Source organism: Sander vitreus, chromosome 3 (genome assembly GCF_031162955.1).
Source record: "Sander vitreus isolate 19-12246 chromosome 3, sanVit1, whole genome shotgun sequence".
NCBI lineage: Eukaryota > Metazoa > Chordata > Actinopteri > Perciformes > Percidae > Sander > Sander vitreus.
Window position 1 is genome coordinate 34,078,143 of NC_135857.1, and position 22,298 is coordinate 34,100,440.

Consider the following 22,298-nt stretch of genomic DNA (forward strand, 5'->3'; position numbering starts at 1 on the left):
AGCCATTTCAGCTCACAGTGGCAGTACTTATACTTTTGACTTTAAGTGCAAAACATTTTATAACACAAGTGCAGCTCTCTGGCAGAGTAATTGGCCTCCCCACTGTACACTGTAATAGAAGAGACTCGGGACGCCCACTCTGGCCTCTCGGCCCCGCCTCTGCAGTCTGATCCCAGGCTTTGCAGAGACTCTGCCCTTCAGAGCAGCTCCAGCGCCGAGCTCTTCATCTTCACACACTGAGGCACGCACTCTACTCTGCAACTCTTCACAGCAATTGTTGTAATTACTGTTACTTCCGGGCCCTTATTGGCTGAGCAGCGCCTAGTTCTTTTTATTCTCAATTGTCTTTAAAGTCCCCATGAAATGCATGTTTGCTTTTTTTGAGTGCGTGGGCAAGCTCATAAGATATGTGGTAGGGGGGCAACGGTACGGTACCGATGCAGTTGTCAATTTCCCGTCCAGCGCCCGCGTCGTTTAAATAGCAAATGCACCTGCGCCCATCTGTGCGCCCATGGGCGTGCTGGTCTCACAGGGAGGTGTGTTCACACCATTGACCAACAGAAACCTGGTCTAAAGTCAATAGCGCAGCATTTCATTGTTATTTCAACAGAAAATTACTAAAATGTGCCTAGGCTCCTGCATAGCGCGCGCACACTATGCTTGCAGCAGCACACAAACATGCAGAAGATTAAAAATAAAAAATATATAACAATGTGAAATAGTATTATGATACGATCTGCTCACACGCTTTCACTTCACGCACGAGCAGATCAGTTTCTTCTCCTGAAAATCTCTCCTTCCTGCTCCAAGGTCCAAACGCGCCTGGCTCTTAAAGGGAATGGGAGACGACACTCTGATTGGTTTATTGCATGTTACGCCCAAAACACACCTATGAATTAATTCAGACACGTAAGTACAACCCTTTTGAACCACGCGCCTGGGCAACGGTACACAGAAGTCACGGTTTGGTTCATAGCATATATAATGACATACTGAGCAAAGCATGTCTGCAAAGTGTGTGTCTGCACGACATGTGCTGTCTTTACAATGGTATGCTTTAGTGCCGTGGTTCCCAGCCTTTTTTCCTTGGCGCCCCTCCTACTTATGTCTAAGAAAAGCTGACCCCCCGAAACTGAAGTTGAGGTAACTCTCGAGATAGAGCCTTACTTTCTTTTTTGATACAGAGGAGTTATCAGCACTTTTACATTTCTCCACCATGTTTCATTCATAAAATAGTGATGCCGTGACGGCAGGACAAACGAGGATGCTAGCAGCTAGCAGCTGACCTGATGACAGCAGGGGTCCCAGGTTAAGAGGTCCCGGAGGTTTGGCCTACTAAGTAGCCTGCCTACAATTTTACGAACTTAGTTTTTATACCGACTTTTGTATACATTATATATTCTAGTGTATTATCATAACTTGTTGTTGTATGTGCAAATAATTTTTTTTTACCTCAACCTCAAACCAGATAAAGACTTGCACACCCCCTGTGATCTTTGCCGCCCCCCTGAGGGGTCCCCGGACCCCAGGTTGGGAACCACTGCATTAGTGGATCAAAGTGTGCAAGAATGAGTCTGCGGCAGGAAGCCTTTGAACATGAGGGGCTCTCTGCTCCTCCTCTGCAGTCTGCACAGTCAGACATTTGGTTCAGTTTGTCATGCGGGTAACGAAGTAAGAACTGCAGTATCAAAAAGCATTGAGACCTGGTAAAGACAAGTCCTCCAACCATTTTGATATAAACAAAATAGCTGCTCTTTTGAGTTTCGTCTCTGCTTCACATCCAGTTACGTGCTATCTTTCTATTTCCTTGACTCACATTTAACCAGTTCTTATTCAAAGACACCTTTACTCTACCTTTTCCAAGCCCTCATTATAATCTGCCCTCCCGCTAGTCTAAAAGTCTGGATGCAGTCAGCTTCCCCACATACGGCCGTCCCAAAACTGTGCACGGCCTTTTTCTAACCTTTATCCTTCCAGGGAAAGTCTGCCTGCTGCTATTCCCCGCCCGTCCTGCTTCACATTCACATTTGGGAGCTGTCCAATACTGCTGAACTGCATTTACTGTGTGAATGGAGCAGCTGCAGTCAGGCCGTTGCCCGAGCTCTGGGGGTAATCCTGGAAGTTGTTGAGGGATTGGCGGGAGGAAGGAGGGGTTGCTCGTTCATTTTTTCCCGGCCGCTGGTCTTCTGCCGGCCGTGCTGCCTTGCTGCCCTGTCATAATGGCGTGACATGTGGGGCAATGAGATTTTTAGAAGTTCAGTGAAGTTCAGTGACCGTCATCACGGATATCACGGCTGCCCATGCCACAGGGGACAGCAGTTCAGCCCAACAAATTATGCATTACGCATGAAAAAGATGTAGGTTTTTTTGAAATTGAGCACAGATCAACTCATTTTACCCTTCCTAGTAGCATAGCATGGCCTCTTCTCTGAGAGAGCTATTTGGCTCTGAGCTGGTAGCTGTAACATAGTCTAGTCATAGTATCGACGAGGTTTAATTTCCGGGGTTGTTCCGGTCCAAACGCGCCTGGCTTTTAAAGGGAACGGGAGATGATCTCTGATTGGTTGATTGCATGTTACGCCCAAAACACACCTATGAATTAATGAAGACACTAAGTACAACCCTTTGGAACCATGCGTCCGGCGCACGGACCCTTTTTTCCGCCGTCAAACCAGCAAAAGTGGTTTCGTACACGCCCTAAACGCAGCTACGCCAGGCGCTTCACGCCGTGAGCTTAGATCGTTAAAACAGAGCCCACTGTGTGTGAGCAGCAACTTGAGGAAGTTGATCTAAAACATCGCCGACTGCAAAATTGAATTCATAAGCAAAAACATCTGATGTAACACTAGGGCGCCACGATATGAGTGAAATATCTAATTGCGATTATTTTGACTGACATTACGATGTGGTTCACCATATTGGAGGGAATGATCATTTTTGCGTCGTCGTTCTTATTTTCATTGAAAAATATTCAAATGTAAATGATTATAGTGTTGATTTTTGCGAGGATCTGTACCAAAGAAAGATGTTTTCTGTAGTCTGTAGGATAGGATGTGTAGGCCGGGACGTCTCTGCAGCACCACAACACTTCATTCAGAACGGTTCCACACATATTCTGCCTTTAACAAATATTAGATTATCCAATAGATGTGGATAATGCACTAGTCCATATTGCGATGTGCAATAAATTGTGATTAATTGTGCAGCCCTAGTTTACACCATACTAATGAATAACAAATCCTATCTTAACCCCGATAAGTAGATATGTCCACCATTATAACGTTTTACCTTCCTTTTGGAATAATACAAAAAAAAACATATGTCAATTATAACAATGCATGTAAACACTAGGTTTAAAGTATTACTCCAATATATATATATATATATATATATATATATATATATATATATATATATATATATATATATATATATATATATATATATATATATATATATATATGCAGTCAGGCTGCTTGGGTTCCATTTCAGCACCACCTCCTCTGCTTTTTTTTTAATTCCATCTCAGTTCCATCACACACTCAGGTTTACAGTTTTCAACGTGCTGCGCTGGCAGAAAAGTCGAGAACCGAAGCGGCGAGATAACAGATCGACATTTCCTCCTCTCTGTGTCTGGTGGACTCTCAGTAGATGTAGGGGTGGGGGCGGGGAGGAGGAGAGGAAAGGAAAGAAGGCTGTATTTAAACAATATTCCCTCCTCCTTCACAATTCTGCCCGTGGGCAACAACAACCCGACCAGCTTTATCCTTCACCTCTCTCCCTCTCTTGCTTACTCTATCTCTCTGTAGCACACACACACACACACACACACACACACACACACACACACACACACACACACACACACACTCTTAAGGATTATGGGTCCAGGGAGAGATCAACCTCTGTCAGCACCAGGAAATGAATCCATTGATTCTCCCTCCTTTAATATTCTCTTCTGCTCCTCTTTCTCTTTCTGTTCTAAACCAGGTGTGTGTGTGTGTGTGTGTGTGTGTGTGTGTGTGTGTGTCTCTGCCTGCCTGCATGAAAGGCTTAATAAAGCACAGTGTGAAGATGTGTGCGTGTGTGTGTCTGCATTTAAATGTGTGTGTGTGTGTGTGCTGGCTTTCTAATTACCATCCTGCCCGGCTCTCGAAGGAGAGATTAAAGAAGCGAGAGAGAGGCAGAATGGAAAAGTAGAAAGGCGGCGGAGGGGTGGATTGATGCAGTGCTGTGAATAAGAGATGTTTCTTTGACTCAGCTGATGCGGAGATAGGTGCAAGGAAGTGAGGGAGGAAGGAAGGAAGGAAAGGCGGGGAGCAAGGGTCCAGTAAATGACGGCCGATCATATTCTGCTGAGATGATGAGGCATCAGCCTCTCTCTTTTTCTACATCTCTTTTTTTTCCTCATCCTCCTGTCTCCTACCTCCTGTTTTTCTATCGCTCTTATCAGTGCACAGACCTTTTTAGAAAGTCAGTGTAATGTCATCTTCCCTCACTCCTTCACATCACCTCTGCATCTACGCCTCATCCCTCGCCTTTTCCCCCTTCCTCTCTCTGCTCTCACTCCATCCGCCAAATGTCACTTTGACCCGCCTGGGTCTCCAGTTAGAAAACCCTTCAGTGCAGAAGATGACAGCCGGGCTTTTAGGCTGAGATCAAATCAAAAGGTTTTCTCTCTCTCCTGCTCAGACTCCCAGCTCAGCTCTCTGTGTCACTGCCACACAGACGGCAGGAGGTCAGATCTTACATCATCTCAGTTGTAGTCTCGCTTTGCCAGACCCTCCTCCACAGCGCTGCGGAGGAGGGTCCCGCTAGTCCACACAGCATTCTGCGATGGGAGAAAAACGTGCCCTGGTTTCTTGGCATTTCTTTAAACCAATCACAACCGTCTAAGCGCCGAACGGAGCAACGGAGCCTCTGCAAAATAGCCTCGGGATGGAACTTGTTTTGGTGGAACGTTTGCACCCCGCAAAAGATATCGCCACATACAATATTAAATTAACTGTTACAATACACAATACAGTAACGAGAGCTATTTAAGTTAGCTGGATGTGTACGTTCAAAAGTAGTTTTAGTCGTGCAACAGAAACCTCAGATTGGACAGATAGTCTAGCTAGCTGTCTGGATTTACCCTGCAGAGATCTGAGGAGCAGTTAACCACAGTCCTCGGAAATCTAGAACGCCGACACAAAGGGAGAGGAAGGTGACCGACATCGGGCCGAAAAATGAGGGACATCTGGCGGAATTTCCGGCGGCAACGTAGCAATCCCGGAAGTGGAACATCGTGGATATAGACTATCTTTGTTGCAACATAAAAGCTGGAAAAAACACATTTTAGGAGTTTCACGTCAGCAAAAGGAGTCATCATCAGAAACAATTGTTATTGACTCCAACCGTTTAGCCCAGTGAGATATCTCGAACGTCATTTGATGGATTTACCATGAAGTTTAACTTGAAATGTCCACTTGTCTGACACTTTACTTTGATGACGGCTACCTCCACAAGCAACGACTGAATTAACACAACAGACTTTTCTGATTTGACTTGAGGTTGCACATTGTCAGAAAGTATGTTGTTAAAGTGCTCATATTATGCTTTTTTGCTTTTTCCCTTTCCTTTATTGCGTTATATATCTTTTTTTGTTCACGTTATAGGTTTACAAAGTGAAAAAGCCCAAAGTCCCCCCCAAAGGGACTTACCATCTCCAACAGAAAACACTGTTCACAAACTGCTCCAAACAGCTCTGTTGTAGTCCAGCCTTTACTTCAGAGACAAACGTGGTCACTTTGGAACACACGTTATAATGCTCGCCTAGCTGCTAGCGTGGCACGCCCTCATACTCTGCTTCTGACTGGCTAGTAGTCCTTACCTAGGTACTGTCAGGGCACGCCCTCATACTCTGCTTCTGACTGGCTAGTAGTCCTTACCTAGGTACTGTCAGGGCACGCCCTCATACTCTGCTTCTGACTGGCTAGTAGTCCTTACCTAGTTACTGAACATGTGCGACTCCCAACAAAGATTGAACAGAAGTGAGAGGTCTCACTCTGTAGCTAAAACAGAGAGCTCAACACACAGGGTGAAAAGAGGAGCTGCAGCAATGGGCAGTACAACAAAATATGGTGTTTTTTTTTTAAATTAAACCATGTAAACCTATTCTGATATAACCTCTAAATACAATTATGAACCTGAAAATGAGCATAATATGAGCACTTTAAAGCTTGTTTTTAGGTAGGCATACTGTCTTTACTTTAGCCAGTTGTTTTTTCTCCAGAAAGATGCATTATGTCTTATACGAGAGTCCGGCGAGTTAGCATTTGCAACAGTTTCTACATACTGACTTCAGTCTCGATATGATGAGTAGAATTAACGTCCCACCTCAAGTCATCCATTCACTCCCCCACACGGCAGACCAGTTTCTATATCCGACACCATTGTCTCTTGACCTGCCTCACCTGCCTCCGTCACTTGAACGCACCGTCACATGTCTGCATGTGTGTAATACGTTCCTTTAGTTCACCCAGCCTGAGGCCACGCTGACCTCTTCCCACTAATGATGCCCGCCCTCTTCTCCACCAGCTGTCTCTCTATTTTTATCTTTCTCTCCATCTCTTCAGTCTCAGTCACTCTGTCTGTTTCCAAACTCAAGCACAAACATTTCAAATGTAGCTCAAATGATATCAGAAATGGGTGAGCTACTTTAAAGCTGTAGTGCGTAGTTTCTGGCGCCCCCCATGAGGAATTCTAAGTAATGACAACAGTGTTGGCGCATCCACATGATACAAGCTTTCCGTGATCACGCACCACCCCCAACCCCTCTGACACACAGTTGCTAGTTGCTCTCTTTCTTTCCCTTATTGATATTCAGAAGATGAGAGGTGGTAAAACCCTGACCTTGTGTCTTGGGTGTGAAGGGTATGATCCGCCTATATATTTTATGCCTTTAGTGTCAATGTGGAATCTCCATAAAGTCACCTTTTCAGAAATTGAAACCACATTAATAAAAGATGTAGGGCTGCAACTAACAATTATTTGCATAGTCAATTGTGTTGATTTTTTTCTGGATGAATGGATGAGTTGTTTGGTTTCTAAAATGGTGAAAAATGTGGATCAGTGTTTCCCAAAAAGCCCAAGAAGACGTCCTCAAATGTCTCCTTTTGTCCACAACTCAAAGATATTCAGTTTACTGTCACAGAGACGAGAAGGAACTAGAACATATTCACATTTAACAAGCTGACATCACACAAGTTTGACCTTTTTTTTCTGACTCAAACTGATTAATTGATTATCAAAACGGTTGCCGATTAATGTAATAGTTGATCACTTTCAACTCAGTCTCACAGCAGTTAGTGAAATGGTCACGTAATTGAATCTATTTGATTTGTGTACACAAACACGTTTATCTCGTTTTTTTCGTGATGGTCAGCACGTTTTTTATAATACCAACAATTGCATAGCTGTATACAGCGGGACGGGTTGGGTTTAGGAAAAGAAGGACGGTTTAGGAAAAGAAGGACGGGTTAGGTTTAGGAAAAGAAGGACGGTTAGGTTTAGGAAAAGTAGGACGGTTAGGTTTAGGAAAAGTAGGACGGTTAGGTTTAGGAAAAGAAGGACGGTTAGGTTTAGGAAAAGGACGGGTTAGGTTTAGGAAAAGAAGGACGGTTAGGACGGTTAGGTTTAGGAAAAGGACGGGTTAGGTTTAGGAAAAGAAGGACGGTTAGGTTTAGGAAAAGAAGGACGGTTAGGTTTAGGAAAAGTAGGGGTGACGGGGTTAGGTTTAGGAAAAGAAGGACGGTTTAGGAAAAGAAGGACGGGTTAGGTTTAGGAAAAGAAGGACGGTTAGGTTTAGGAAAAGGACGGGTTAGGTTTAGGAAAAGAAGGACGGTTAGGTTTAGGAAAAGAAGGACGGTTAGGTTTAGGAAAAGAAGGACGGGTTAGGTTTAGGAAAAGAAGGACGGGTTAGGTTTAGGAAAAGTAGGAGGTTAGGACGGTTAGGTTTAGGAAAAGTAGGACGGGTTAGGTTTAGGAAAAGAAGGACGGTTAGGTTTAGGAAAAGAAGGACGGAAAAGAAGGACGGTTAGGTTTAGGAAAAGAAGGACGGTTAGGTTTAGGAAAAGAAGAACGTTGGGTTGGGTTTAGGAAACGTGACACGCAGGACACAATCTTTGGGCTCCACCCCCCCAACCAACCTCCCTATGCTTTCATACTACTCGCTACCGTAGTCGCTCTTAATGCTACATCACCACCTCATTGAGAATCGTGCTGTGGTCACGACAGATACTTCCCATTGAAATACATTACTTTAAAAAACTAGATAAATGTGTCCGTGTACACCAATCAAATAGATTAAATTACGTGAACATTTAATGAACTGCCGTGAGCCTGGGTTGTAACTTTAATCTGTGCAGCTCTTAAAAAGATAATTCTGTTGATGCTGTATTTCTGATGTTAATTGATTTCACAATATCACAATTTCACAATAGTGAGGAACCAAGTCCCCTGTTCCATGAAAGCATATTTGGCCATGTATCCGGTTCACATGTTTCCTGGTGTTGGATTATTGGTGATCTTTTTCTCTCTGCTTCCCTCGGCTTCAGACGGCTGACAGCCTGTCAGGTGTCCCCCCCCCCCCGGTTCACGTCTAATTGTATAGCTCTGACTCACTGCTGTCAATTACACACTTGGCTTGTTGTCGGTCCGTCACCCGCTGTAGGGCTTTGTATTGGTACACCTTTATTCAGAAAGCCATGCTCGGCTCCCATCATGCCTTTATGGTTTTTTATATATATATATATATATATATATATATATATATATATATATATACAGCCATGTGAAAAAATGAGGACACCCATGCTGAAGTTGACTAAAAAGAGGAATAAAAAAATCAACTTTTGGAAATTGATCTCAATGCCTTAATTAAAAAAATGAGGAAAAATCCAACCTTTAAGGACACCAATGCATTGAGAGATGAGAGACCCACATACCCCCCCCCCCCTCTCAGTAATAATGACCTGACCTGATCAAACATATACAATAAAGTTATTGATCCAATTTAGAGTGATGTAGGAATAATTGTTGGACAGTTTATCAGTGATACGGGATCCCAACCTGCGACCTTTCTTCTGAAGAATATAAAAGATAGATGCTCGAGTTTCCAGAGGCATTTCTCTCAGTTTTAGACTGTGTAATTTTAATAAAAATGAATGGCAAATAACATTTCATACATATAGATTGTGAACATGGAGTGGTCGAAAAAGGGTAATATAACCCGAGCGATGGCTTGGATTTAGTGTCGTGCCTCGTATGAAATCCTGAGTGGCTCTATTTCTTCTTTGTGGTCGCTGCATTATTCACAGAGCTGTCATGAGCACACAGAGAGGTAACACTTGAGGTCATGCTTCTCTCTAAATCCTGAACGACGTTTCAACATATTTCATGTCATTATGAGCATTGCATTATTCACAAGCTTAAATGACACACACGGACATATTTAAACTGCAATTATCTTGGCTCTTTCCTGATTTTCATTATGCAGGATTCTGGCTTGTTCCGTGCCCAAGGCAAGGGTAATAAAGTGTGTAAAGGATAACCTCCACTGCCTGTACAATCCAACTGCTGCCATTCGTTTCATGTGAATGCATCATACCTCAGCCCACTAAGGAGCTGATTGAACATGAAAACATGGCGTTTGTTTCTTAGTGCTGGTAATGTTTGAGTGCCTTATTGTCTGTTTTTCTTCTAGAAAAGGGGAATGGAACTCTCAGTTGGATATGTCAATCAGTTTATTTTTACTTTTACAAAATTAATCAAACAAAATAAGTCAAACAAGTATCTCGTGTTCTACTAGGGTTGGGTACCGAAACCCGGTTCCACTACTACGGTAGTACTCAGACCGGATTAGAATGCAAATTTCGGTATCTCATTTCCAGTTCCACTTCATCTGTCTTCCTCTGTCGCTCCGAAACGGACGTAAAACAATCACACTTTCTCTGTAGTCTACCGTTACCTAGCTACCGTAAATGTAGGCTACTTTTAAAATGCCATATTTTCCCTCTGGGCTCACCAAAACGGACGTAAAAACATATTAACCATTCAACAACTCACCATTTATTTTGTTCTTACTTGTTAATAGTGTAACTGTTATTTATTGTTAAATTATTGCAGTTGTGTGTTAGGTGACTTAAGGCCCAGACACACAGAGCCGACGGCCAAACGTCGGCAGAAAAGGCAGTTGGGCTGATCAGTGTCCCCATATTGGTCCAAAAAGTGCCTCAGAACACACCGAAGAGACGAGACGTAATACGTCTCCATAACAGCAGGCGGCGCTAATCTGTATTGTCGCCCAAAAATGAAAACCGGCAGCTGATTGGACGAACGCGTCACGTGGGTCTGGTTTCACCGGAAATTCAAAGCCAGACTGTCATGGCGGCTCGTTGAGAATACGATCTCATATTGTCCTAAAATAGTTCACCGAAACGTGTTTCTGAAAACATTTGAAGAGAGAAATAAGCCGTGCAGTCGCTGAATCTGTCTTCATTTCAGATCAACAATAGAGTCAGATTTTGAGAGACTCTAGTCAAGCTCATCCCGCTCCCTGTTTCTGGGTTAGCTCTCCACCAATCAGATGGGTCATTTGAGTCTGACTGCCGGCAGTGCCCGCCCCGCCGATTATACATGTCAAATCAGCCGAAATGAAGGCTGACGGCCCCTCGGAGGGACGACGGCACGGAGCACTAAGAACGGACTCGAGTCACCGACCTCGCCAGACTGTCCAACGGACGACATCGGCCCGGTGTGTCCGGCCTTTAGGTTTACTTATTATATATTTTGCCTTGGAAAATGTCTACATCCTTCAAAGTCCATAGAGAATCCTGCTTTTATGTGTGAAGTTGTGTGTGTGTGTGTGTGTGTGTGTGTGTGTGTGTGTGAGAGATAAACTGAACAGAATCAACCAAGAAAGAAGACTTCATAGTCCAGAAATGTCCTACAAAGCATATCACGGACAGAATTGTCCACTAAAACTATAAAACTTTTATTTTTTTCTCATTAGGCCATATTGTGCCCTAATCTGTCCTTTATTAAGCTACACAGGGAACTGAACAGCCAACCCTGAAAGTGCCTCGGGCTGAGACACAAGTTACCTCGAGCAACAACAAGGCCACAGGCAACCAAAGTAGTGTGTCTGAGAGAGAGAAAGAGAGCCCGAGGCCTTCATTCGGCCATTAGCCTGACCCAGAGCACTGCAGCACGCACAAACTGAGGCACCATTTAGAGACACTATCTCTATCTTTTTCTCTTAACTGTCCTCTGAAACGCACGGAAAAATGCACACACAAAGGCTCAGCGGGTCAGCCTAGGCTTTATGATTCCATTCCTTGTCTCGTCACCTCCACTCCAGTGTTGATAAATAGCTACTGCCCTGCACCGGCAGGCACCTGGCACCTGAATAATATATAGGACACAAAAACACACACACACACACACACACACACACACACACACACATACACAGATACACACAGACAATGGACGCGGGCACCTGCAGGAACACACAAACATGCATGGAGAGAGACTTTTTTGAAAGGCTCTGGTTCCGGAGAGTCCCATTCAATGTCTCCATTGACGTAGCAGAAAATGCTTATATAGGTACGATGTGCAGTGGGCTTAAGTATCTCTGAGAATGTGAACAGCATTTTAATCCACTGGTGAGTACGGTGGACATTTCCATGGTAACGACAAACTCCACAAATCACAGACGCCGCTGTTAACGCTTAGTATTTTGGGTGGTGTAGTACTTCTCCGTGACCTCGCAAATAAGACGTGTTTTTTTTTTAAAAACAAGGTAGATTTTTCCATAGTTTCACAATCTCCCAAATCTAGCTATCTAATGTCTACCTTGGGTGTTTCAAATGAATGGGATGTTTAATTCCTGAACCACACAGTCCCAGTTCATTGGGAGTGGTGTTTATGTCTTTCTGATTAATGTACGTCCAACATTTGCTGTCTTTTAACTCAGGTTTGGTTCAGGAATTTAGTCCATATTGGATGACATCACAATTAACGTCCAATGACAGACTGATCTCAAGAAGTGGCGTATGTATGACACGCCAATTCGTATGCCATTTTGGCGTGTTATCGAGACGCATAATCGCTTTTTGGCGGGCCTCCATTGACTTACATTACCTTGTGATTGCGTGTCAATTTACGCTGTAGCGAGTAGTATGAAAGCCCGAAAATCTGCATAGGACAACCCAGGAGACCGGGGATCGTGTCCCGCGTGTCACGTTTCCAGTCACTTTCTTCTTTTACTAAACCCAACTGTGCCGTTGTTGTCCCCCATCCCGTTACGGTTTTCGTAAACCCAACCGTGCCGTTGTTGTCCCACGTCGTGCCGTTGTTGTCCCATGTCCCGTTCTTCTTTTCCTAAACCCGACCCGTCGTTGGAAGTAAAGGCTGGACTACAACAGAGCTGTTTGGAGCAGTTTGTGAACAGTGTTTTCTGTTGGAGATGGTAAGTCCCTTTGGGGTGGACTTTGGGCTTTTTCACTTTGTAAACCTATAACGTGCACAAAAAAGATATATAACACAATAAAGGAAAGGGGGGGGGAAAGCCAAAAAGCATAATATGAATTGCATGAAGTAGCGTTCCCTATAGAGGTGGAAAGTAATAGTTTGGGGGTCGAGGTGATGGGTACAAACACAATATAGTTCCCTTAGCCTAACATACAGTGCAGTAGTTTTCAAGTGCTGATATTGTTGAAAATTATTAAAAACATAATTCATGGTTTTGAATAAGGGTTCAATGTTGACGTTCTCTGCGATTGTTTGGTCTCCGCCAACTCTTGAGGGAAATAACTGTCTCTTTAGCAGCTTAATGCTCCACGTATGTTCACCAGCTAGTTTCTAACTGTGTCTGTTTGCTGTTTGCTGCTCAGCAGGTCGTGTTCATTGGCTTTATAGAGAGCTTGTTTGATGAAAACAGCTGCTGGAAACACTGAGACTGAACCAGGCAGGAAATGTGCCGTAAAAAACCAGAACATGGGCTGCTTCTTGAGTCTCTTTTTTGATAGCTCCTCACTCCTTTGCTTGAACCGGAAACTTGTTGTTGGAAGTTGTTCTGGCCCTCATACGGATGTCCGAGGAGCTACGATCGAGGATACAGGAGTGCACCCTTCCCGGAAGCTGTGCAGCTGAAAGTCGTTTCTAACTCCGCCCACACGGCTGACGGATTCACGCGATGCTTCAGAGGAAATGACGGCTCATCCCTCTTAAAACACATTTCTTCGTTTCCTCCCTCCTCGCATGATTTCCTCGCGTCTCTCCCGTGCTTCCTCGTTGGGACGGACTAAGACGCGGAAGAAGAGGACGGAAAGAAAAAATTATGTTCGGTAGGCACATTACTACAGAGTTTACCGTCAGGGTGCAGTTTTCCAAGGGGGATGCGTGGGATTGCCCCCTTTGTGGTCTACATATCCCTGCATGGGACGGTTGGGTTTAGGAAACTCCGGTCTCCTGGGTGAAAGTCCTTTGTTGTTTGACCCGTTCACCCCCCAACCAACCTCCCTATGCAGATTTTCGGCATTTCATACTCCTCGCTACCGTAGATCTCCCTGGTGCGTTCTACAAACACGCTGAACCCCCGAAGGGAGCTTTTTGCGTCGCTTCTGGCGCTGACAGCCACTGCCCAAACGTCCGTATTTTACGAGTTTGGTGTGAGAACGGATTGCGTGAACACAATCCGAGCGGCAGTTGCCGCCAACGGGTGACTGTGAGCCGGCTACAGGCACCGCCGGATGACGGTCCTTTCAGGGGCCGTGGATGGTAGTGGAGCTTAGCCAGAAAAAGTGAGCGTCATGTGGCGGCGACGACAGTTAAGTTTAGGCGCCAAAACAACTCGTTAAGTTTAGGAAGAACATCGTGGTTTGGGTTAAAACACTCCTGAGGAACGAACAAGCGTTTCCGGGGTGAAAGGATTTTTGTTTTCGCCGAAAAGTGAACTCCACTCTCCGACTTGAAAGCACAGTGTTTTCTGTTGACACCATGTTGTGCTATTTCATTTAGAGATATTGAAGTGCAAGTGCATTGGATATTGAAGTGCATATTTAAGTGTTTTGGCATGCCTGGCCCAGTGGCTCTATATCCATGGTGGTATTGAAAGGGGGATTTCATTCTTGCATGTTTTGGTTTGTTGTGCATGATCAAAAAATATCTCCCCTCTGCTTTTTTTCACAAATCGCACCCTGTATACCATGATACTACGATAAAGAAAAACTAATGTCTCTGTCAGACCTTCTTACAGTACGACATGTCCTTATGTCTATATTCCTGCATGTTTGTATTTTTCCGTGTGTGTGTGTGTGTGTGTGTGTGTGTGTGTAGCAGAGCGAATGAGTGGGTCCAGCGTAAGCAGTAATCTTGGTTGTTTCAGAGCGTGGCCTAGTTCACAGCTCCCATGTTTCTCCGCTTAGTTATCATTCCAGCGATAACATCTCTTTCTCTTTCTCTCTCTGCAGCCCAGATTACTCTGCCTTTGTTCTTTTTTTTTTTTTTCTCAGTTCTTTTTACAAGCTGTTCCAAATCTTTCCTCCATCTCTATCTGTACTCAAATTAGTTAAGGAATCAGAACAGGCTCTCGAGCTTAAGGGTGGCGCAGTTCTGCTGCCGTTTCTGTGTCTGAAAAGCCACCGCAAGGCCGGTTTTCTGCCACACAGCAGCTTTGTTTCTGAAGTTTAAAACTCACTTACATCCAATGCGGAAGCTGGCCTTGTCCACGTCGTCTGAAATTGTCGAAAAGCCCAAAGAGATGTATAACGAGTGCATCAAACATCTTGCGCGATCCGTTTGCCTGGAACACGCCAAGAATAAGACCCAGTTACGGTGGCAACTAACTATTATTTTTGTTGTCGATTAATCTGTTGATTATTTCCTCGACTAATCGATCAGTTGTTTGGTCTCTAACATGTCAGAAATGGTGAAAAATGTCGATCAGTGTTTCCCAAAGCCCAAGATGACGTCCACTGGCTAGTCCACACAGCATTCTGGGATGGGAGAAAAACGTGCTCTGGTTTACTGGCATTTCTTTAAACCAATCACAATCGTCTTGGGCGGTCGCTAAGCGGCGCGCGGAGCCCCGGTGCCGCTAGAAAATAGCCTCGGGAAGGAACTTGTTTTGGTGGAACGTGTGTACGTTCAAAAGTTGTTTTAGTCGTGCAACAGAAAACTCCGATTGGACAGATAGTCTAGCTAGCTGTCTGGATTTACCCTGCAGAGATCTGAGGAGCAGTTAACCATAGTCCTCAGAAATCCACCGGAGGTTAGAACGCCAACACAAAGGAAGCGTTAGGTAACAGAAACATGGAAAGTCGTGACTAATCAGCAGTGGATGTGACGATGTCAGGTCATGAGCCTGCCATCCATGTGAAAATAGATGTGTCTCCAGCTTCGAGAGATGTTTAGTAGGCTGGGTGAACTGATCAGGACAGAGACGTTTGTATTTACTACAGCCGGCAAAAGCAAAGAAAGAAAGAGACACAAGTGGAAATGGACCGAATTGGAAAAAGATGGGTGGGCTGCTTCAGGTCGATACATTTCAATCATCTGTCCAGTACGGTGTTCACTGTCTCTGCATCACTGTCAGCTTCTGACCCCAAAACTGAAAAAAGCAAAGTTTGTATAGTCTCGTCTCTCCAACTTCCTCTCGTCATCTCTCTTCTTGTTCTTGCTTCTGTCATTTCTGTCTGTGTTGTCTCATCTTCGCCTCGTTTCTCTCCACTGTGACACTTCTTTGTTTTCTCTCCCTCACATCCCTCTCCATCTTTCTCTTTCCCGTCTACCCTCATGGCCTCTTTCTCATCACTTTTGCTTTTGCGCACAACGTAGTTTCTTTGTCTTCTCTATTCCCCATATTTCCTCTCTTTCACTGCCGTCTTCCTCGCCTCCCCTCTTTAATCTCACTCTACCTTGTACCCTTCTGATTTTCAAGTTGGAAGTTGAAAGTGCTACATCATTCCCGGAGCAGAAGAGACAAGGCTCTGTCTTTGCTCTCTGTGTATATTCTCTCCACTTCAATCTTTCGTGTTATTGGAAAGGTCCTCTGCCCTTAATTGTGTCAGATGTCTACTTCTCTTTGTCTCCAGGACAACCGCAACAGACGTCATTACAACCAGCAACGCCGCAACATCAATACAAGGATCTAAACACGTGTGAACGAGGACTATCATGTCTTGATTAGATAGAGACATGGCGAGACAGAACGATAAGGGACAGGGCTTTACTTGGCAGCAGCAGATTTACTTCAAAGGTTAACGTGGACTGGCAAACGTGATAATATCTGATTTAAAAAATACAGCATGCAAAGATCAAAGTCAACACTTGAAGTAGCGGCGATAAGAATGAAACTTGAGTGACACCTTAAAAGGGCAAAATGAAATTCAACTTTAGATTAGATTAGGTTTAACTTTACTGTCATTGCCTTGTCCTTGTCATTGTCAAGAAAGGACAACCAGTACAACAAAAATGCAGTTTAACATCTAAAACACAGAATGCAGTATGATCATGTTTACTTTCTGGATAACAAATAGGAAAAGAGCTGCAAAGACGAATCGATTATTCAATTAGTTGTAAACTATTAAATGAATCAGCAACTCTTTTGATAATAGATTAATCGGTTTGAGTACAAATTCTCTGATTGCAGCTTCTTAAATGTGAATATTTTCTAGCTTATTCTCTCCTCTGTCACAGCAAACTAAACATATTCATCACCAATCGTCATCTTGGGCTCGGGGAAACATTGATTGACATTGTTCACCATTTTCTGACATTTTAATGACCAAACAACTAATCCATTACTCGAGAAACTAATCGACTGATTAATAATACCAGTAGTTGTTAGTTGCAGCCCTAGATACCGGGGGGGGGTACGGTTCACAAAGCCCACGGTTGGGTTCACATCACAGTTTTAGGGTCACGGTTTTCAGTTCTGTACGGTTCTTGTTTTTTTTTACTTTAACACTCCAGAAATATACTTCAGCATATGATATATATATATATATATATATATATATAGCTAAAATTAGCATATTGAATGCATTTTGCACAATGCATGCACACAGTGGCAGTTCTGTCTATTGTTTGATTTCTGCTGTCATCATAGGTGACATGAAATCCAAAATGTTCCCACACACCAGACTGATACGACGCTGGAGCATCCTCCAGCTCCGGGCAGCCTTCCTCATCTCTCCCCCCTGACATCTCTACAGTCTTCCTCATCTCTCCCCCCTGACATCTCTACAGTCTTCCTCATCTCTCCCCCCTGACATCTCTACAGTCTTCCTCATCTCTCCCCCCTGACATCTCTACAGTCTTCCTCATCTCTCCCACCTGACGTCTCTACAGTCTTCCTCATCTCTCCCCCCAGACATCTCTACAGTCTTCCTCATCTCTCCCCCCTGACATCTCTACAGTCTTCCTCATCTCTCCCACCTGACGTCTCTACAGTCTTCCTCATCTCTCCCCCCAGACATCTCTACAGTCTTCCTCATCTCTCCCACCTGACGTCTCTACAGTCTTCCTCATCTCTCCCCCCAGACATCTCTACAGTCTTCCTCATCTCTCCCCCCTGACATCTCTACAGTCTTCCTCATCTCTCCCCCCAGACATCTCTACAGTCTTCCTCATCTCTCCCACCTGACATCTCTACAGCCTTCTTCATCTCTCCCACTTACCATTTCTACACGTGACGTGACCTGCAGCACGCCACACGCCACCTGAGGAGCGGTCGGCTCGGCGCCTCTCAAAATCTGACGAAAATCTTTTAAACTGACCTTTGTCGATCAAAAAAACAGACGGATTCAGCAACCGTACGGCCTATTTCTCGCTTAAAATGTTTTCAGAAACACTTTTCGGTGAACTATTTTCGTAAAATACGAGATCGTGTTCAGAACGAGACGCCATTAGAGTCTGTTTTGAAATTCGGGAGCAGCAAGAACCACGTGACGCATTCGTCCAATCAGCTGCCATGGGTTGCGTTCGTCACGCTCATCCCCTCGTCGTTTATATACTGTCTATGTCTGTCTATGTCTGGTCGTTTCCAGTAAGTGTTTTAACATGGGTGTCGAAAGTGGGCACTACGGCAGTAAGAGGTTAGTGCACGTTAACAGTGGACTGATGGACGGTGCGACGCACACACGCTCCGAACCGAGACATGCGAACCGAGACATGCGAACCGAGCGGTTCGGATGTTCTTTCATGAACCGTACCCCCCCTACTAGATAGGATCCATCAAACACGAGATCATTTGAGATGAACTGAAATAGAATGAAACACCAACATGTAAAGGTCCTTTTGCGAGCTCGATCTTTTTGCATTTAACATATAACTGCATGTAACAATGTGCAATCAAAGTGAAATGTTGCTCTGCTGAAATGCAGCTTTTATTCTATTAACTCAATTTTCTATGCAATCAGACTGTTCAACCAATCCCAACATGCAACGGCACATCTACAAGGGAAACATACCTGCAACAGATCAACTTATTGTTTGCTTCTGGCACTTTGAAAAGGTTAATATCAAACACACTTATTGGCAGTTCAGACCCAGTTAACAGTGAAATGAGAACATGTTAACGATTGTGCACATGTGCCCTCCGGTCAGTGATGGAAATGACTTCTACATGATCTGATCCTGGACCAGCTGATTGTTTGCTACAGTCTCTGTAAATACATTCCAGCAGACCTACAGATTCTGAATGCAGCACAAACGCACAATCTCACAATGTCAACGAGAGTGAGAAATAATGTGTGTATCCGCCCCGTGATCGGGATCCGCTCCAAAATTGAATGGGTTCTTCCTCGGCCCATTCTTCACCCTTCCACCAAGTTTCATGAAAGTAGTAGTAGTAGTAGTAGCTAGTAGTTTTTCTGTAATCCAGCACACAAACAAACCAACCAAAAAATGGACAAACCAAGTCGAAAACACAACCTCCTTGGCCGAGGTAAGGCCACCCCAAAATTCAAAAACACATTTCTTATCTCTTACCTAGAATGCTGTTTATCAGTTTAGCTAGTTTTGGTGGAGACTGTCCTTGGAGACGTTTCTAATGACAGCACCATGTAACGGCCGTAGTAATTATGATGGAAGCAAAGCAGGAAGTAAAGTGACTAAGTATAAGAGCGCCAGATTTCTGCATGAGGAGGCATTAAAGGGCGGTGGACTTTTACCCAGGAGAGCAGGGTTCGCATCCCGTTTAAAAATAAAAGCAGGGCGCCTGGGTAGCTCACCTGGTAGAGCGCGCGGCCATATATAGAGGTTTACTCCTCGACGCAGCGCCCGTGGGTTTGACTCCTTTGCTGCATGTCATTCCCCCTCTCTCTCCCCTTTCATGTCTTCAGCTGTCCTATAGAAATAATGGCCTAAAATGCCCCAAAAATAATCTTAAAAAGCAAACGGCGAGTTGTTTTTTAACTTAACGAGCGTCACGTTCAACGTCCCGTGCGTAACCTCAAGTGAAGTAGTCTATATCCACGACGTTCCACATCTGGGATTGCCCCGTTGCTGCCGGAAATTCCGCCAGATGTCCCTCTTTTTGGCCGGATGTCCGTGACCTTCCTCTTCCTTTGTGTTGGTGTTCTAAACTCTGGTGGATTTGTGAGGACTATAGTTAACTGCTCCTCAGATCTCTGCAGGGTAAATCCAGACAGCTAGCTAGACTATCTGTCCAATCTGAGGTTTCTGTTGCACGACTAAAACCAACTTTGAACGTACACACGTTCCACCAAAACAAGTTCCTTCCAGAGGCTATTTTGCAGAGGCGCCGTGGCTCCGTCTGGCGCTTAGCGCCGCCCAACACAATTGTGATTGGTTTAAAGAAATGCCAATAAACCAGAGCACGAATGCTGTTTGGACTCGCCAGACCCCCTTCTGCAGCGCTGTGGAGGAAGGTCTGGCAATGAGAGACTACAAGTGAAGTAACATTTTTCTAACGTTAAACAAGTAGTTTCGGTGCCTTAACATAACCAAACGGCGACCGTTTCCCAACGTTAACTAAATTTTTAAAATGGCGACCATTAACATTACATTCTCTGTAGATAAAGTGTCTTAAAAAAACGAAAAGAAATGTATAAAAAGAATTCATACATAGGACCGTTGTACTTGCTGCTGGCAAGGTTCCATGTTTACAGTAACTTTCTGTAAAGCGGAGTTATTTCGAGCAAGGCTCTGAGAGCGCCAGGGTTGGGAGGTTCAATTCCCCACAGCCAGTAGTAATGAAAGGTTTTTTTTTTTTTTTCTAAAGGTTTAGTAAACAATGGACGAACCAACCCATCCAGCACAGCATTAATACGAGAACTAGTTTGTCAAATAGGTTTTTCCCAAGTTTTGTTATTCTCAAACTTTATTGCATGAGGAAGAAATTACTTGGACATTTCATTGTGACGGAGAAGTCCATTTGTGTCGCAGTTGAGTCCCTTCATTCTGTCTGGTTCAATACACACACAGCCGCAAACCTTTCCTGTCCTCCTCTAGCACGGAATAATAGTCAGTCACAGTGAACACTGAAATTGATTTCTGCTCCTGTGGTTAAGCTCTGTGCCTGGTACTGCTGTAGCATCAATATGGGGCTTTCAAGGAAATGCTGTACAGAAAAGAATTACAAAATCGTAACAATGTTCCAATAAGTTAATGTGACAGAGTGCAGAGTTTACTCCTAGGTTTTAGCGTGTTTGCGAATGAGAATGATGGCTTTTGACACCCACGAAAAGCGCCATGAGTCTTCTACACAACAACGTGTATGCCAGGGTTTCCGAGTATAAAAACATTTCAAAATCCAAAGTATATTGTTCTACGTCTTACTCATTTTAAACAGGTCTTAATTTTCCTACGTTCATGTAATGCCTCTAATGCTCATTGAAATGTTTGTATTTTTAATTCTTTCGCTTGTCTGAATAGAATTTGCTGTATATGTACAGATGATTATTACTGTGTGTAACTTATGCAATTTGAATACATTTATTTACTCTGCAAGGACTTTTGTGACTCTGCATTTCATAGTACTTTTATGTTGTGATATAGGTCTTAAATTTCATTCAGAAGGGTTTCAAAAAGTCTTACATTTGCCTTGGTAGAACCTGCAGAAACCCTGGTATGCCACAAAACAGTCTAAATTACATGATGCATTTACTAGCTTTCAACCACATCTGATGCTTCCTTCTCCATCCGTCCACTGACCCCCCCTGTCGATGACATTTGTCCCCTTCCCGGTCGATGCCGTGACGTTTTTTGGTCTGGTGGTCACAGACAGAAATGGGCTTCATTGACAGTGAGAACATAAAGCTAACCAACCACAGAAAACAATCTGAAAGATGAAGAAGGGGGCCTGGACTGTCACTCTTAATGTATCTCTAACTAATATAAACACCAAAAAAAAGAGTGTGGAGCATCACAGAAGTTGCAGCTGGTTCTCTGACCTATTTACTGTGTGTGACTTTTAAAAACTGCCTTTTCTTAACTGGACTAGACAGAATGAGGGGTGGTAAAGAAGGCCACTCTCCAAAGAAGAAAGAACAATAGAACATTGTATACAACATTAACTTTAAATGTAATTATTGCTGTATAATAGTGACCAGAATATGGGAGCCATGTGTATATATTATGCTAGTTTATAGCTCATTTCACCTATAACACAAGGTAGGGCGTCACGGGCTCTGACAATAATCAGTCTATTTATACACCTGGGCCACCTGCATGGCCAGAGCTAGAGAAGGGGTGAGTCTGGGTTCTTACATGTCCTGTTGACTGCAAATTTCACTTCATTACTGTACTCTATGCTGTTGTCAGTAATCCCTGGCCCCTATCTCAAAACCGGAAATCTTGCGCCATTAAACGTGACTTTAGAGTATACGAACATGATGAAAACGGAAGAACCGCGCTGCCCAGGCTGGCCTTCATGGTGCAGATCCTGTCAGGATAGTCTTCAGAACCATCAACGAAATCCGGGCTTGGCTGACCGTTGTTGGGAGTGGGGAATCGGCTTGGTTCTTGTTTGGTTTGTACCCCCAGCTTGTAAAATGCTGAGACTTGGTCAGTGGCTCTCAGCGTCGGATACCGGCGCCAGTATCCCCCTTCAGCGTCTGTATGGAACGCACCGGGCAGAGCAGCAGCTCAACCACGGCGCTGTAAGATGGCGTAGTGTTAAGAGCGACAACGGTGGAAGTATGAAAGACCCAAAATCCACATAGGGAGGAAGGTTGGGGAGGTGGATGGGTCAAACAACCATCCAACCATCCAACCATCTTTTCCCA

At 44.1% G+C, this 22,298-nt stretch overlaps 1 protein-coding gene across 1 annotated transcript in view; it reads left to right on the plus strand.

The window, feature by feature from the left end:
- Positions 1-22,298, plus strand: part of LOC144515927 (leucine-rich repeat and fibronectin type III domain-containing protein 1-like protein) — a 191,640-nt gene that overhangs the window by 162,507 nt on the left and 6,835 nt on the right. The window lies entirely within an intron of this gene.